This window comes from Arvicanthis niloticus, chromosome 8 (assembly GCF_011762505.2).
Source record: "Arvicanthis niloticus isolate mArvNil1 chromosome 8, mArvNil1.pat.X, whole genome shotgun sequence".
Lineage (NCBI taxonomy): Eukaryota > Metazoa > Chordata > Mammalia > Rodentia > Muridae > Arvicanthis > Arvicanthis niloticus.
The window spans coordinates 45824899-45843424 of record NC_047665.1 but is presented as its reverse complement, the minus strand read 5'-3'; the positions used below and the strand labels follow the sequence as shown (position 1 = coordinate 45843424).

The window sequence follows — 18526 nt, the reverse complement described above, 5'->3', positions numbered from 1 at the left end:
GAGGCATTTGTTTTCAGTTCAGCTCTGACACCAAACTCAAGAATCACTCACTCAGTCCTACAGCTGCTTCTCTGATATTATGAATCACGGGCACATAAAAAAAAAAAATCCATCTGCTAAGAACGTGGCTTGAGGACATCTCTGACGGCTCCTTGCTAGATGCCTTAGTCCCCACGGTGGCAATTTGGGGAGGCAGCAGAGTCTTTAAGGGGTAAAGCATAATGAAAGGTGATTAGGGCATCCAGGCACATCTCTGGGAAGGGAGTAATGTAGTTCTTTCAGAAGCAGGATACTTTCTAGAAGAATAGATTGTTATATAAAAAAGACCAAGGTTCCGGAATGGCCTGCATTACCCTATGGTCTTTTCTACACACACTCCAGCCATTGTGATACTGGCTGTCCTGAGGCCCTCACTAGAGGGCCCCAAACTATGAGCTAAATAAACAGCCTTTTGTCGGCTAGCAAGATGATTGAGCAGGTAGAAGCAATGGTTGCTCAAGCCAGACAACCCAAGTTCAAATCCCAGGACTCATGTAAAGGTAAACAGAGAGAACTAATTCCACACAGTTGTTCTCTGACCTCCACAGGCATACTGTGGCATGCGTGCCATCCCCTTCCCCACCCCATATCACATGCATGTATACTAATAATGGTAGCAGTAATAATAATAATAACAATAACAACAACAACAGTGGTAATCTCTTTTCTTCTTAAAGTATTCATGAGCTAGCTTATCTCCCTGGAATTGATTTTGCCACTATTATGCTTGCTACTCCTGTGGAGTTTTAGAAAATGTTAAATAGAAAAATGTGTAGCAGAGAAAGACATTCAGAGTAAAGAGATGGCTTTAAGCACTGGTCTGCTTAAGTCAAATATTGGCCCCAAATCAGCAAAAGACAGAACATTTACATCCTTATTTCTGTCAACTGTTTTTGAGCAGAAATTTTGCACCTTAACAAATGGATGAATGGGTAGGAAGAGGAATCACCAGTTCTTGTTCTCAAGGCCATGCTCATTAACCTTGAATTTTATAAAAATTCTTTATGGGAGCTAATTTTTAGGTATATCTGTGAATCTCTATATATAATTTAAGAAAGTTTACTAAGTCAGAAAGGGCAGAAAGCAGTCATTTTTAACATGTAATAAGGTATTAAGAGACTTTCAGGTTTTAGTGCTCATCCTACCATTTTTTAAAAAAATAAATAATAAAGAAAAGTTAAAACAGCACACAAAAAAGGCTCACAAATAACCTTTTAGAAAATTTTAAATTTTCTAAGAATCAGAGGCATTCCAAAAAATCTCCAACAAACATATGTGGAAGTGGATTGAGAAGCAAAACATTTTCTGCACCATTTACCGTATGAAATGTAAGTTCTCACACAAAATAAGTCAGAAAAACGTATGGACTTCCTATACAAGCCTCTCCTAGCTGAGACCGCAGTAGGTTAGAATCAATGAAAAAGAGAAAAGAAAAGCTATATGACTGTCACTTCCAAACACAAATACGAGACATATATTTGCACTTACCAGGCACATAGGGTTTGTCTTATTATTGGCACACTTTTTCTGCACATGTCTATAGGTTTCATCTCACTGAAGAACAGTATCTGTTTTATGACTAGAATGTCCCCAGTATATCACAAGGGACCTCAGGTTTAGTTCGGTTCTGGTTCTAAATGGAAGAAACACCTCAATCTATAGCTGCTTCTTTTACCATGTGAATCAGAGATGGAAACAAAGTATGCATGCTCATTTGTGTGCTAATCAACAGCAGAAGCCAAAGATGTGTGTGTGTGTGTGTGTGTGTGTTTCTTTTCCTGTAAACCGCTGCTGGCTGAAACTGAGGCAATCGTGAGTCCTGAGAGTTTCCTGTGCTGTGAGTTTAACCTGTGTATCTGTGGGAGACAGTGTCTATATTTATAGAATTTAAATGTTTCCTTAATTCTGGGGAAACTGACAGAGAGTGGGTGAATATTCCTATTTGAATCCAGGAGAACTAAGTAAAAAGTGCCTAGCAGGAAAAGGAGTTCACTGACCTCAGCTACTTTCCACCTGGAAGAAAGCTACACAGGCTTAGAGATAGGTGCAGGTGACCAGAGCCTAGGTGGGTCTCACTTAATTAACAGGTAATTAAAGAGAAGCCAATTAAGAAGAGGCCTGGGATCTGTGGGAGGATAGCCCTCAAGCAGAGAAAGGGAAGTGGCTAAAATGTTAGAGCCACAGCTCAACTCTGAAGATGGCTGCCACAGAAGTTCAGGAAGGTTTTGAATAAGAAGGGAGTGTAAATCTCACCAGAAAGGAAGAATAATCTTTCATCGAAAGATCAAAGATAAAGATGGAATCCAAAACCTGATAACCTAAGAAACTTACAGGAAAGGAAACTGAAGGCAGCACAATGCCAACTTATGCATGAAGGTACTGTGCTTCACGTACAGTGCAGAAAGGAATGGAGCAGTGTGAGTTAAAATGTTGTGTGCTCACATGAGTCCTGTGTGCACCATGTGCGGCTCTCACAGAGAGTGGAACGATGCGAGTTACAATGCAGACAGCAGTAGAGAAGGTAATCTTATTCTTCATAAGTTTCTCTGATATCCAGGTTTTCTACACTAAACATTATGTCATTAATAGGGGGGAAAGGGTGATAGATAATACTCCTGTGTTTTAACTATAAACGTAACTTTGGCTGTCCTGGAACTCACTCTGTAGACCTGGCTGGCCCCAAACTCAGAGACCTGCCTGCTACTGCCTTCCAAATGCTGGGATTAAAGGTGTGTGCCACCTCATCCAGTTACTAAAAAAAAAAATCTTAATAAGAAGAAAAATAATTTAACTACTCTGTTACCATTTTGTAAACTCATTTCTTCTACATATTACATATACATTATATATTTATATATAATATATATGCATAAGTTTTGAAATACAATTTCAAGTTATGTTATTTAGGGATTTATCTTCATTTTATTTTACTGCAAAATCTTCTATTGTTTTTAGACAATCTCATGAAGTACTCAATGTACAATGACCACTCTCTCACTACCTACATCCCACATCTCCATACCATTCTTGTTCATGATCCCTACTCCCCACAGATCTCTTTCAACTTTATGAGCATTTGTGGAGCTTTGACTGAGAATAGTCCTCACAGACTCATATATTTGAATACTTGTTCCCAGTTAGTAGAACTGTTTGGGGGTACGGTCTTACTGGGGGAGGCATGCCACTAGGGGTAGGCTTTGAGGTTTCAAACACTCCCTAGTATTCACTCTGTTTCCCATCCATAGTGCAAGCTGTGAGCTCTCACTTGTTCCTGCCACCATGCCTTTAGTCTGCCATCACCCATCACTGATTCTAGCCCTCTGGAAACCTAAGCCCAATAACATGCTTTCTTATCAAAGCTGCTTCAGTCATGGTGTTTAATCACAGCAGTAGGAAAGCTACTAATTTACCATTCTTGTGGGTTGTGTAAGTGTATGCAGGTGTGTGTGCGCACACGTGTGTGATATGTGTGACTGTGTTCACATATATATGTGTGCACATATACACACATATGCGTGTGCATATATACATGCAAATGTGTGTGAATATGTTTGAACCACAATTTAAGCAAGGGCATTTTTATGAGCATTAGTTTAGAATTATCTATTGAGGATTGCTGGTTCAGTGGTAGGTACACAATTAAAGACTGTGATTCCTCCTCTCCTAAAAGATAACAATAGCCAGTAGTTCAGGTCTAAAGGGTAGAGCACCAAGAGCCCCTCTCCCTTCCATGACTGATAGGTGACAGAGCCGGTTTTGCTTGGGCCCAGCCCTGGTAACTGCAGTTGTTGTACATTAATTACTACAATGGTTGTATCAAGTCTAGAGGATGGCATTTCACAGCAACCCACCAGAGAGCAGGGAGGAATTTCCAGCTTAGCTCTTGCTCTCTGTCTCTATATCTTACAACGAAGTGTGTGGTGTCTTCTGCAATACGATTTTCCCCTCCAGTTCTGGTGAGCAATACAGAGAATTGACAAGTGTGTGTTGTTTCAAGGCCTCTGGGACCCTGTTGACCAAATTCTGTGGAGATAACTCACCCCTGAGACTGATAACTATGTTCAGTAATGTACTGTTTCTAGGAACTGCATGATCTAGTCATTACTCCATAGTTTTTATAAGGGTCCACTTAATGGCTGCAAAACATGCCACAGAAAATATATTCAAAGGCGTGCTTAATTTTTCTATTATTAGTGGACACGATGGTACCTTTAAATGTTTTATTTAAATCATGAAGGATAAGAAATACATATCTTTACATCAACAATATTTTAGTGTTTTAGATTGGCTAACTAACGTAATTAGATCGGTCTCTAACATAATTGACACTCCTCTTTAATCCTAATGACACTTCTTCTACATTAAGTATTAAAATCATTTCCATTTTTTTTTCAGAAGAGGAAATTTAGCTTTAGATCACAGATGGGTGGTAAGATAGAGATAGACAGGCTGCCTGGAGGTCACTTCACAGTGTCACTTGACTTTCCAAAACTCATTTCACTGATTAACACGATCTGCAGACCCGCCTAATAGTTTATACTTCATAGAACCTTACCAGAAAAGGGGTATTTAAGTTCTATTTTGGGTGACCTACCAGATAGGTAGGAAAAGATACTACATTTTTGTTCTGATTAGCGTTATTTTCTTTGCTTTCAAAATCACTAGGAGGAATGTCTAAACACAGAGCAACTGCATTCCAAATGGTGAGTAACTGGATTCATTCCTGTTTATCACACTGTGCATTCATGTAAGCAGAATCAAAGCAAAACAGAAACACCACAAAACTTAAAAGAATCACTTTCCCTCACAACAACACCCAGTGCGCCCGAAGAGGATAGCAGCTGAAAGGAGAGAAACAGTGCTTACTTCTCACTTGCAGAGTAAGCTCTTGATACCTGATCAGAAACAATACTTTATAAAAGCTAAAGTCTTTGAAATGCAAGAGGGAGAATTCTCAGAGAAGAAAGGGCTAGGGAAAAAAAACCCCAACAACAACAGAGAGAGCAGGCCCAGAAGGGAAAAAAAGGCAGCATGTCTGTGCCAGAGGAGAGACTGAGAAGAGTGTGGAGAAAGACCAGACTCCCACACACCACTCCTCCAACACAAACAGTGCTAATGAAATTCAACTGGATTTGAGGCTGGAACAGCCAATCAAAGGAACTGAAGGAAGCCTTGGGGAGGGATCAGCTGGGCAAGCTGAGCCAAGTCCTACAGACATCAGGATGCGGTGTATAATGTACATGGAAGGCAGAAGGCAACCATCCACTGAGAGCTGCCTACACAGAGTTCTGGGAGAAACCCATGGCTTGAGCAGTAATGGCTCCACTCTATCTATGAGGCTGAAACAACCTCTCCTCAGTGAATGTATGATGTGGCAGCTGAGAGAGTGATACCTGTAAGACATCTATGCATGACTTTTTTCAGCAAGGCATTTTACCTGGGCCTGAGAAGTAGAGTTACTAAGAAAGAAATGCTTGCAGAGGAGGCTGTGGGAAGTAAGAAGCAGAATAGGGTGACATGGAGAAGATGGGCACATGTGTAGGTTAGTTACCCGAAGTGTGACCTGGGGAGACACTTTATGAGAGTAATTCTAGAAGGTACCATCAGGAAAGTGACAGTGAGGCAGGATTTAAATAAGGTGCCCTCCCAGGAGCTATCTAGATTCATGAATGAAATACACACACACACACACACACACACACACACACACACACACAGATACACACATACCAGTTAATTTTAATATGCTCTGACTAGCTCAAAGGTTGGGCAGTTCTAATCTTCCCCGGCTAGCACACATTTCCCTCTGGTAATCCTAGCTTAACGCTCTTTAATTCAGTATTTTATCTTTGTTACCCTGGCTCCTTCTAGGCAACTCCCTAGACTTTGCTGCCTAAGACACTTCCAGGCAGCCCCACTGAGGGCCCACATTCCTTCTCACTTCCATTTCAGATGATTTTCCCTCTGCAGCTCTAAATCTTATCTGTCGCCCTCCGAATCACTGGGGATTCTCCCTCTTTCCTTTCTCCCATTTCCTAGCCTGCTCAAATCTAAAGGTCCCACTTCAGTCTAACTGTCCAGTCATTGGCCGTTAGCTCTTTATTGATTGATCAAAAACCAATTGGGGACAAGGTCCTTCAGTGTTTAGACACACAGATTCCTGATTTGGGGAGCTGGATTAATTCAAAGCATTCTACAATCTCCAACACCATGAGTCTTCCGGGAAAGAATACATGAGTGTTAGGAATATTCACAAGGAATTCTATCTTAATAAAACCTGCAGACCTCAAAGATTTAAAAATACATATACATATATGGGGCTGAAGAGATGGCTCAGTGGTTAAGAGCACTGGCTGTTCTTCTGAAGGTCCTGAGTTCAATTCCCAGCACCCACATTGTGGCTCACAGCCATCTGTGATGGGATCTGATGCCCTCTTCTGGTGTGCAAATGTGCATGCACACAAGATACCCATATACATACATAAATAAAAAGTTTATGTAGCTTTCCGCGCTACCTGGGGACAGGTTCATACTACGTTGTTCTTGGTGCCTGTCTATACAATGTCGGGAGCCCTTGACGTTCTGCAGATGAAGAAGGAGGATGTCTTCGAATTCCTTGCTGCAGGATCCCACTTAGGTGGCACCAACCTTGACGTTCAGATGGAACAGTACATCTACAAAAGGAAAAGTGAGGTATCTACATAGAACCTGGGAGAAGCCGTTGCTTGCAGCTCGAGCTATTGTTGCCAGGAACACTGACCAATGAGCTGTGCTGAAGTTTGCTGCTGCCACAGGAGCCACTCTAATTGCTGGCCGCTTCACACCCTGGGACCTTCACTAACTGTATCCAAGCAGCCTTCAGGGAGCCACGGCTTCTAGTGGTGACTGATCCCAGGGCTGACCACAAAGCCCTCACAGAGGCCTCTTATTGTCAACCTGCCCACCATTGCTCTGCGTAACACAGACTCTCCCCTGCGCTATGTGGACATTGCCATCCCGTGCAACAACAAGGGAGCTCACTCAGTGGGTCTGATGTGGTGGATGCTGGCCCGGGATATCTCTCGCGAGCACCCATGGGAGGTTATGCTTGATCTTGACCTCTACAGAAACCCAGAGGAGATTGAGAAGGAGGAGCAGGCTGCTGCTGAGAAGGCTGTGCCCAAGGAGGAATTCCAGGGTGAATGAACTGCACCAGCTCCCGAGTTCACTGCTGCTCAGCCTGAAGTGGCCGACTGGTCTGATGGTGTGCAGGTGCCCTCTGCGCCCATCCTGCAGTTCCCCACCGAAGACTGGAGTGCGCAGCCAGCCACTGAGGACTGGTCAGCTGCTCCCACAGCGCAGGCCACTGAGTGGGTTGGAGTCACCACTGCGTGGTCCTGAGCTGCTTTGCAGACACCTGAGCAAAGAGCAAAGAAATGGGGTAGAAGAAAAATAAAGTTCCTAAAAGCCGAAAAAAAGTTATACACACACACACACACACACACACACATGCACATATACATACATATATGTTAAAAGTTAACAGAGAGGGGAAATGGACTATTCTTTTTTCTTTCTTTCTTTTTTTAAACTGGCACATATGGGTATAACAGGTTTATTACAGGCAAGGATGAAGGGCCATGTCTAGGAAGCAGCATCTTCACAGTGCAGAGAAGATAAAAAGAAAGAGAGAGAGAGGGAGAGGGAGAGGGAGAGAGAGAGAGAGAAAATGTTATTGACTTGGGATTATGTCCTTCTTCAAATTATTTAGCACAAGAACAATACAAAATCATTTCAGTTAAAAAAAAAAAGAAAGGAAATTAAGAGATGATCAACCGTAGCCCCTCAGTGAAGGAAGCACAAAGGGGTAGAATTGAGCATGAAGTACAGTAGACCAGAGGAAGGACTGTGATACAAGCAGCAGTGACAGGCGCAGCTAATGACTTGATACAGTGGTAAATTCAATTAATGACACACCAAGAACACAACCACATAAAGACTTACTTTTTATTAATCAAATAGGTAGGGCCTGTGAAAGGACTCAGCAGGTAATGGTGCCCACTGCCAAGCCTGATAAACTGAGTTCAGTCCCCTGAACTCACATGATGGAAGTAGAGCATGGATTCCCAGGGGCTATCCTCTGACTTACATAAACACACTTTGGGGGGGGGGGGTGTGTGGTGTGTGTGTGTGTGTGTGTGTGTGTGTGTGTGTGTGTGTGTGGTATGTGAGGAAGTGGAGTGTGCTAGGAAACTAGGTAAGGATGAGTGGGTTCAGAAACCCCGGAACCTGAAGGCCTGAGGGTTTGTAGGCATTTCACCTACTCCAACCTGGTTCCTGTCACGTGACCACAACACCCACTGGAGAGGACTGTGACATAGGGGCAGCACCCCAATGCTTCTCCACACGCAGATGAAACATCTCTAATATCTCAGATCAAGCCAATAGAAAAGAAAGCATCTGCTTTTAGACCCCAGCCCACCCCAAAATGTATATAAGATCCTGTCTACAAAAATAAGGGCATGAGAATTGTTTCACTAAAGATCAGCTGGGAGTGTCTGTCATATAAGAGCTATAACGCTCTTGGGAAAAGAGTTCTCTCCCAAAGCTTTCATAGCAGGGAGCTGCTCAAATTTGCCTCAGTTACTTCAAGAGACCGAGCAGCTCAACCAGATCTTACCCCCACCTCCCTGTTCATGCTGCCTACCACAGAGGCTGCCTTGATCTGACACCCTCTTTCCTTTCAGAGAGTGCAACTCCTTGGCCACTCCCAGTGTCTGATACACAGAGCAACAGGGAGTGGAGCAGGGGTAGGGTATGTGTGTGTGTGGTAAGTATGTGTGTTATATTGTGTGGTATGTGGTGTGTGTGTGTGTTGTGTGTATACATAAATTAAAAAGTAAAAATTTATTTTAAAACACCACTAGAAAGAAATTTAAGTGTAATAATAATGCTAAAATATTTAGTTTTCCTTGGGGGAATACTATAGGCACCAAATTGATTTACATCTTGTTTAATATGTTACACTCCACATTTAAATGTTTGTGAAACGATCTTTCTCAGGATGAACACACAATTTGTTATCCAATAATAAATAGTCATCTCTGAAAAATATACATGCAAATAACCTTATACAAAATGAACAGGTTATATTTAGGAATACATAGTGCTGGACTAGATGTGGCTTCTCCCATTGAGACCAGACAAGGCAGCCCAGTTAGGGAAACAGGATCCATAGGTAGACAAGCAACAGATTCAGGGACAGATCCCGCTCCACTTGTTGGAGCATGAAGATCAGGCTGTACTTGTGTTACTTATGGTGCAGGGGACTTAGATTCAGCCTGAGCTCACTCTTTGGTTGGTGGTACAGTTTCTGTGAGCGCCCAAGGGTCCAGGTTAGTTGATTTTTTGTTGGTCTTCCTATCAAATCCCTGTCTTCTTCAAGCCCCTCAATCCTTCCCCCAACTCTTCCATAAGACTCCCTGAGCTCCATCTAATGTTTGACTCTGGGTCTTTTGCATCTGTTTCTATTGGCTGCTGAGTGGAGCCTCTCAGAGCATAATTATGCTAGGAACCCGTCTGCAAGCATAACAGAGTATCATTAATAGTATAAAGGATTGGTTCTTGCCTATGGCATGGTTCTCAATTTGGGCCAGTCATTAGTTGGTCATTCCCCTCTGTCTCTGCTCCATCCCCACTCCCTGCATTTCTTGTTGACAAATAATAAATTGATAAGCTCAGTTTATCAGGCTTGGCAATGGGCACCCTGACCTGCTGAGCCCTTTCACAGGCCCTACCTATTTGATTAATAAAAAATAAGTCTTTATTATTTGTTATTTGTCAAAATGATAAATTTTAGGTAGAAGGTTTTGTGGGTGGGTTTTTGACCTTACCCCCCTCCCCACCCCCGGGAGTCCTGCCTGGCTATAGAAGTGGCTACTTCAGGATCCATCTCCTCCACTGCTAGGAGTCTCAGCTAGAGTCTCCCTCATAGATACTCTGGGCCTTCCTCATCCCAGGTCTCTGGCATGTCCTAGAGATTGTACACACACACACACACACACACACACACACACACACACACACGCACACACCACATTCACACACACACTATTCTTTCTCCTCTGCTCTCCCTGATCTCCCTGATCCTCTCCCCATCCCCTGTCCCACCCAGTTCCTTCCCCCCATCCACCTATATCTATTTTTTTTTTCTTCTGAGAAAGATTCAATCATCCTCCTTTGGTCCCTTGTTGTTATTTAGCTTCTTTGAGTCTGTGGATTATAGCATGGTCATCCTGTACTTTATGGCTAATATCCACTTATAAGTGAGTACATATCATGTATATCTATATATCTTATATGACACAGTACAAAACAAAATATCAGCTTAATAAGATAAAAATGAATGTTTAGACCAGGCATGGTGTTCACACTTGTAATCTCAGAACCTGAAAAGCAGCATGAGAGGCCGGGGTTTAAGGCTGTCTTTGGCTATATGAGACCCTGTCTAGAGAAAAACATTTAATTTACAATGTATTTTCCCTTTCCAATATAGTGAGGAAGGCAGCCCAAAATCAAACCAATTTTAAAATGTTTGTTCTGGTTTTAGATAATAGCATTAAATGAGAAATTCTAAGGTTGATAGAAACATACTATAGAATAAGAAAATAATTTTTTTTTTGGAAGAAGAAGTGCTAAGTCTGAGTCCAAACCTTCCTTTAAAGGTGATTTCAGAACTACAGTAGAAGATTTGAAGATATACATTTCAGAAAGTAGATTAAGAAGAAATAAATAAATAAATAAATAAATAAATAAATGGAGCTGGTCATTACTGTACACACATCTCATCCTAGCACTTAGGAGGTAGTCAGGCAGATCTCTGCGTGTTCCAGACCAGCCTGGTCTACGTGAGGAGACCCTGTCTATTAAAAAATGTAAAAAACTGTAAGAGTATAATAAAATTGAAAATTCTAACTATACATCATAACCTTCAAAAAGAAAACATTTATTTCATTTGAAAATATTTCTAAACTATTGACTAATTTTAAGCCACCAAGGAAGGTCTATAGATTTCAGGGAATTAGCATTGATGTGTAAGTGTTTGTAACCAAAAGCAATTATATTACATTTAATTTACAGTTAGAAGACAAGTAAAATAGATGGCAAACTCAAAATTAATTGTTCAGAGAAGCCTCATGAAGCCTAGGTTGGCCTTAGACTCATTCTCCTACCTTAACTTCCCAAGTGCTAGGATTAAAAAGCAATTTTTAGATAAGGCATTGATTACAGAGAAAATCTGTAACTTGAGGAAATAAGGAAGTCTTGAGCCTGACTTTAAAGCAATATTGAGAAAGAAATTTCTGTCCTTATATGCATGTATGTGAGACCCCCTCCCCAAAAAAATGAAGAAAAATGAGCTAGATTTTCACCTGAAGAGTTTAGAGAAAGGGCAGAGAAAGTCCACAGAAGATTTTAAAATGGAACAAATAATAAATATAAAAGTAAATTTATGATACAGAAAAAAATGCAGGCCACTGACTGCATGTAAAGATTGTTCACAGAAAGGACTAATAGAAGAACTAGTCACACAGTTATGGGGACAGAGAAAGAGGCTGCAGACACAGAGGGGACAAACAAAGAATGCAGAAGCAGTTTACATTCTCTTCCTGTAAAGAGTACTAGACTGAGATAGCTCAAATCCTATGTGTTACCTTTAAGCAAGACATGGCCCTTTGCTTTCTCTGTGTCCTTATACATACAGCTTGCAAAAATAATAAAGCATCCAGATGCCACATTATCCAGGGTGCTAGGGGAGAGCTTGAGACTAATGTCTTTGTTGTTGTTTGTTTTCCATTAATTTGTTTATTCACTTTACAATCCAATCACAGGCCCCCTTTCTTTCCCCTGCCTTCTTTACACACCTACTCCCCCTCCAGTACCAGCTCATCCTGCCCCATCAAATCACCGCAGGACTAGGCACATCCTCTCCCACTGAGGCAATGGAGTGAGCTCCAGTTGTTGGAGGACCTGCATGAAGGCCAAGCTGCATATGTTACATACATGGGGCTGAGCGGGGTTCTAGGTCTAGCCTGTGTTTGCTCATCCAGACAGATCCCACTTTTACTGCCATCCTTCTCCAAACTCCCTTGATGTAGAAAAAAAAAGAGAAGTTTTAAGTTTTTAAACAAATGTAAAGGAAACGCAAACAAACATAAAACAAACAAAAAAACACAAAACAAACAACAGGAAAAAAAAACACAACAAACCAAAATCTAGGTGATGCAATTCCTGGGTTACTAACTTGGCACACAACTAGTTTCCCTGTGTACTCACTCTCTGTAACTTGAGGAGTTGAGGACTGCAAAACAGGCACCTGGCAATCACAGTATGCCTGAGGGCTCCTGTACAGCACAGAAGGTGACCATCCTGATCCATTCCCCTGTGTTAAAAATTTTCATTTAATGTGGATTGTGTTTGTGTGGCTTACTATAGCAACATACTTTGAGCTGTGTGGCTTCAAGAACAGATATAGACTTCTCACTATTCTGGAGGTGAAGTTCAAGACTAGAGTACTAGCAAGTTCCAAGTTCAAGTTGACCTCTAGCAAAGGTCAACTTCCTGTCTTCTCACTGAACTGTCAGTTGGCTGAGAGAAGACACTAATGCCATGAGCGGGGCTCCAGTCTCACAGCGTCATCTAAATATACCCAACTTCCAAATATCAGCACACTGTAGATAGAATTTCAACAAATGAAATTTGGGGGACACAAATATTTAGTTTATAAAATGAGTTTCCCAGAAAGAAAACAAGAGAACAAACATAATTTATCTTTTTCTGATTTTAATTAAGTTCAGAAACCCTCAAACCCAAATTGGTTGAGAAAAATGATCCTTTGCCTTTTAAAATGAGTATTGCAAAGACTCCCCCTCCCCCTGATATTTCTCTTTAGCTTATAAACTAACAAAGAACTCGGCTGGGTCGTGTCCATGCCTGCAGGGGCTCTATGGAAAGTAAAGCTCAGAAGCGATGAATTGAGAATATCTGGTGAAAAAAAAATATCTACAGCAAAGTGTTCAGGCTGCTGCACTGGTGCTGCATGGCTGCATTTAACCATTTAATGAAGCTATGAGAAAATGAGGCAGAATTTGTAAAAGAGGAACAATAAAGGGAGATTTAGAATAAAATTCCGGGTGTAGAAAAATCATTCTCTAAGGAGATTCATATGGATGGCGAAGAACGGACCCTAAAGCCACTGCCCACAACGTCCTAGGCCCAGGGCTCCAGAAGGGCAGAAAGGTTACAAGGACAGACCCAGGTCAGCCTCTATCTGCTCGATGTTCTCATATTGCAGTGTGCTGCTATACAAACTTTCTTTTCTCATCTCCCTGACCTTATCGCCACACACTTGGATCCTGTCAAAACACATCACTTTTAAAGTATGCCGTCATCTGATGTATGCCATCACGTCTTCGTGCACCACAGTTGGATGATATTTCTACTCTACTCAAAACCAAAGGTTAAGAAAATGGAATTCTGGCTGGAGAGATGGCTCAGCGGATAAGACCACTGACTGCTCTTTCAGAGGTCCTGAGTTCAACTCCCAGCAACCACTTGGTGGCTTGCAACCATCTGTAATGGGATCCAATGCACTTTTCTGGTGTGTGTCTGAAGACAGCTACATATAAATATAAATGTAAATAAATATAAATTATAAATATAAATGTACTCATATAAATAAAAATAAATAAATCATAAAAAAATAACAGTGAAACTCCCTGAGATGGCCCACTTGAGGCTTGTGAGATCTGACCATTGCCTATTTCACTCTAAATGAAATCAGACTTGTCCATTCATGTTCTCAGAGTATGCAGTCACATACGCCCAAGTTCCATTGCACAGGCCTTGAACCTGTGATTTTCTTAGCTTAGAATTTACTTCTACCTTCCACCCAATCTTCAACAACTCGTACTCAATATGTGTGTCTCAGCTCAAATAGGCTTTTCTCAAGGCAATTCAATGTTATGTTTCAAGCTAAATTAAGACACTTAATGCTACCAAGTGGATTCTTGTGGTGTCCTTTGTTGGCCTTCATAGCAATGGTCACAGTTTCTAAGCTTCCATTTACTTATTTGCTGCCATTCTTCCATCCTAGAACATAAGCCCTGAGAGTATAGGAATAACTCAGAGCTGACATACAATTTGTGCAATATTGAACATTTGCAAATAAGTGAATATGTGATTTTTAAAAATTTTTAATTTTTTATTAGTATTTTGTAATTTATAAAGGATAATACACCTAACATCCAGTCTGCCATCTTTGACAATTAGATAGAACACTCCATCATCTATCCTAACTTAAAAGACTTATAAATCCATATGTTATGTCCTAGTTTAGCTTGTATACTCTCTGAGGACTATCTTCTCAAATATATTTTCTCAATGTTAAATAGCCTGGGTTGGCTATGAGACTATAAGTAGTCTTTCAACCCCATCAGAAATCTGAGAATGAGCAACATTATCTGAACATATAGGAAGCCTAACTCAGCTTCCAGAACTGAGACAAGTTCTAGAGACAGCTGCCTACCCATACAGCTCCAGTAAGTCAGGAAGTTGGAGCATCAGTCTTCAGCCTTCTGGCCCAAGATCATCCAACAGACCTTTGAAAAACAGAGAATTATTAAGGACTAGCTTGTTCTGTCTCAGCAGAACTAAACTGTCCTAACCTGTGAGTTGTGTTCTCTCAAGAGTGGTACAGGTCTGCAGGAGAGATAGGCAGTATCTGCCCAGTGGCCACCTAGCAACAGTGTACCACCTCACCTGGAGGTAGAGACACCCAGTTTCTTCTTTGAATCCACAAAAGGGGAGCTACTAGGTTCAGATATGTCTTAACAACAAAAGAATAAATAACAATAATGTTACATTTGGTGGATTTCTGACATTTTTGAAAACCGACTATCTATGTAAAGTTATCTGGACTACTGTCCATTAACTACTCTCAGCTATTTCTAATTAAATCATCTGAAAACACCCTAACAATAAATTCAGAACCATGAATTTGCTATTTGGCCCTTAATTCACAGCTTAAACATTTCAGATCAGTTTGTAATGACAATTATAGAAAGCCTGGGTCCAAGCCTTGTACTTTTAAATTTTTTGTATCAATAGAAGAAGTGTATACCAATGATAACCTTGATTCTGTATCAAAATAAATTCTGTACCAAAATAAGAAATTATGATTTCAACTTAGTAACTATTATACAGATTTCTACCAAATGTGATTATGGCTACACAATCAATTCTAGCTATTTCCTCCCTGTTCCAATTATGGCCATTTCAACATTCCCCAGAAAGACAACTAGTAATCACATCTAGACCCCAAGTCCAGAGAATTGGGATGATGACTCTTTATAACTTCTTCAAGCTGAACATGGGCATTGAGATATCTTTGAAGGGGGAAAGGGTAGGGAAAATGGGGGAGTTTGTTGGCTTTAAGAAGGCCATACCAACGATTGTTTTAGTCTCTGATGTCTGTGTTCTGACTGGATCCAGGTGAAAGTCCAAGAGTTCAGCAGTTAAAAGCAGGACAGTTCAGCATGTCTGATCATGAGACTCATCAAGGTTGTATATTCTGTCATATACAGATCTCAAAACAAAGTTTTAATATCATCAAGATATCTTTTTGTTTGATTCTCTGAAATCTAGTCTTGGGGATCTCCATCATATCTGATCCATATAACTCTGGAAGGTGTATAGATACTAATCACCTTATCTAAAAATACAAAGAGAAAACCTTTCTCCCAAATCAGCATATCCTTGGGCCAGTAACCAGAAAAACCTTTATTTTGATCTTTCTCCCAGAGGAAAAAAAAATATAACCACAGAACTCAAAATCACACCCATTTTGAAAATTAAAACAATCTAAAACAAATGAAGTAAACTAAAGTACCGTTATGTGCCTATTCTTAGGCTTTTCTATTTTTCCATGCCAGGGAATTAACCCAAAATTCCCGTGGAGTTCACATTCAAAGAACATGAGTTATCCTGCAGGACTTCAAATCTTCCCTAAAACATTTTTTTTTTTTTTTTCATACAGTCTCCCTGATATCCTAACAAACCTTTTGCTTATTGTAAAAACCTATTCTCAGCTTTTCCGCGCTACTCGGGTACGGGCCCATACGGCGTTGTTCTTGGTTCCCGTCGTAACTTAAAAGGGAAACTTACACAATGTCCGGAGCCCTTGACGTCCTGCAGATGAAGGAGGAGGATGTCCTCAAATTCCTTGCTGCAGGAACCCACTTAGGTGGCACCAACCTTGACTTTCAGATGGAGCAGTACATCTACAAGAGGAAAAGCGATGGTATCTACATCATAAATCTGAAGAGGACCTGGGAGAAGCTGCTGCTCGCAGCTCGAGCCATTGTTGCCATTGAGAACCCTGCAGACGTCAGCGTCATCTCCTCCAGGAACACTGGCCAGCGAGCTGTGTTGAAGTTTGCTGCTTCCACAGGAGCCACTCCAATTGCTGGCCGCTTCACACCTGGGACCTTCACTAACCAAATCCAAGCAGCCTTCAGGGAGCCACGGCTTCTGGTGGTGACTGATCCCAGGGCTGACCACCAGCCCCTCACAGAGGCCTCCTATGTCAACCTGCCCACCATTGCTCTGTGTAACACAGATTCTCCCCTGCGCTATGTGGACATTGCCATCCCATGCAACAACAAGGGAGCTCATTCAGTGGGTCTGATGTGGTGGACGGTGGCCCGGGAAGTACTCCGCATGCGAGGTACCATCTCCCTTGAGCACCCATGGGAGGTTATGCCTGATCTTTACTTCTACAGAGACCCAGAGGAGATTGAGAAGGAGGAACAGGCTGCTGCTGAGAAGGCTGTGACCAAGGAGGAATTCCAGGGCGAATGGACCGCACCAGCTCCTGAGTTCACTGCTGCTCAGCCTGAGGTGGCTGACTGGTCTGAGGGTGTGCAGGTACCCTCTGTGCCCATCCAGCAGTTCCCCACGGAAGACTGGAGTGCGCGGACAGCCACTGAGGACTGGTCAGCAGCTCCCACAGCTCAGGCCACCGAGTGGGTTGGAGCCACCACTGAGTGGTCCTGAGCTGCTCTGCAGACACCTGAGCAAAGGGAAAAAAGGTGGAAGGAAAATAAAGTTCCCAAAAGCTGCAAAAAAAAAACAAAAAAACAAAAAAAACAAACAAACAAAAAAAAACAAAAAACAAAACAAACAAACAAAAAAAACTATTCTCAGGCCTTTTTCCTAATCTGTCACGTGAGGATAATCAACCCAAAATTCTTGTGGAGCCCATATTCAAAGAATGAGTTAGTTATCCTGTAGTCCTTACTGTACCATCTTTAAAACAATTGATTCACACTTCTATCTATACCTGCTTATAAGCAGGGAGCTTGTCAAACCAGGATTTTAACCCAAAATTCCTGTGGAACCCACGTTAGAAAGAATATGAGTATCCTGTAAGACTTATTAAAGCAATATATTGTTATACAATTTTTAAAGCAATTAATTCAAACTTTCATTAATATCTGTCTATAGGAAGAAGATATTTTTACTTGTTAAGCTCTCTGCCTAGAGCATCCATCCTGTTACATTATCTAACTGTTGTGTTCTCTACCTGGAGCCACAGACTTAGCCAGTCTGTTAGTCTATGTCTTTTTATTGGGGAATTGAGTCCATTGATGTTAAGAGATATTAAGAAAAAGTGATTGTTGCTTCCCGTTATTTTTAATGTTATTGCTATGTTTGTGTGGCTATCTTCTTTTGGGTTTGTTGAAAGAAGATTACTTACTTGCTTTTTCTAGGGTGTAGTTTCCCTCCATGTATTTGAGTTTCCTATCTATTATCCTTTGTAGGGCTGGATTTGTGGAAAGATATTGTGTAACTTTGGTTTTGTCATGAAATATCTTGGTTTCTCCATCTATGGTAATTGAGAGTTTTGCTGGGTATAGTAGCCTGGGCTGGCATTTGTGTTTTCTTAGGGTCTGTATGACATAAGCCCAGGATCTTCTAGCACTCATACTCTCTGGTGAGAAGTCTGGTGTAATTCTGATAGGTCTGCCTTTATATGTTACTTGACCTTTTTCCCTTACTGCTTTCAATGTTCTTTTTTTTGTTTTGTGCATTTGGTGTTTTGACTATTATGTGATGGGAGTAATTTCTTTTCTGGTCCAGTCTATTTGGAATTCTGTAGGCTTCTTGTATGTTTATGGGTATCTCTTTCTTTAAGTTAGGGAAGTTTTATTCTATAATTTTGTTGAAGATATTTTCTGGCCCTTTAAGTTGGGAATCTTCAGTCTCTTCTAGAACTATTATCCTTAGGTTTGGTCTTCTCATTGTGTCTTGGATTTCCTGGATGTTTTGGGTTAGGAGCTTTTGGATTTTGCATTTTCTTTGACTGTTTCAATGGTATCTTCTGCACCTGAGATTCTCTCTTCTATCTCTTGTATTCTGTTGGTGATGTTTGCATCTATGACTCCTGATC

General features: G+C 41.2%; 2 pseudogenes across 1 annotated transcript; both read left to right on the top strand.

The window, feature by feature from the left end:
- Positions 1-6600: 6600 nt before the first annotated feature.
- LOC117714318 (small ribosomal subunit protein uS2 pseudogene) lies at positions 6601-7419 on the top strand (annotated as a pseudogene).
- Positions 7420-16166: 8747 nt separating this feature from the next.
- LOC117714317 (small ribosomal subunit protein uS2 pseudogene) lies at positions 16167-17206 on the top strand (annotated as a pseudogene). Its single transcript, XR_013112231.1, has one exon. The product of XR_013112231.1 is annotated as a small ribosomal subunit protein uS2 pseudogene (transcript).
- The last annotated feature ends 1320 nt before the right edge of the window (positions 17207-18526 follow it).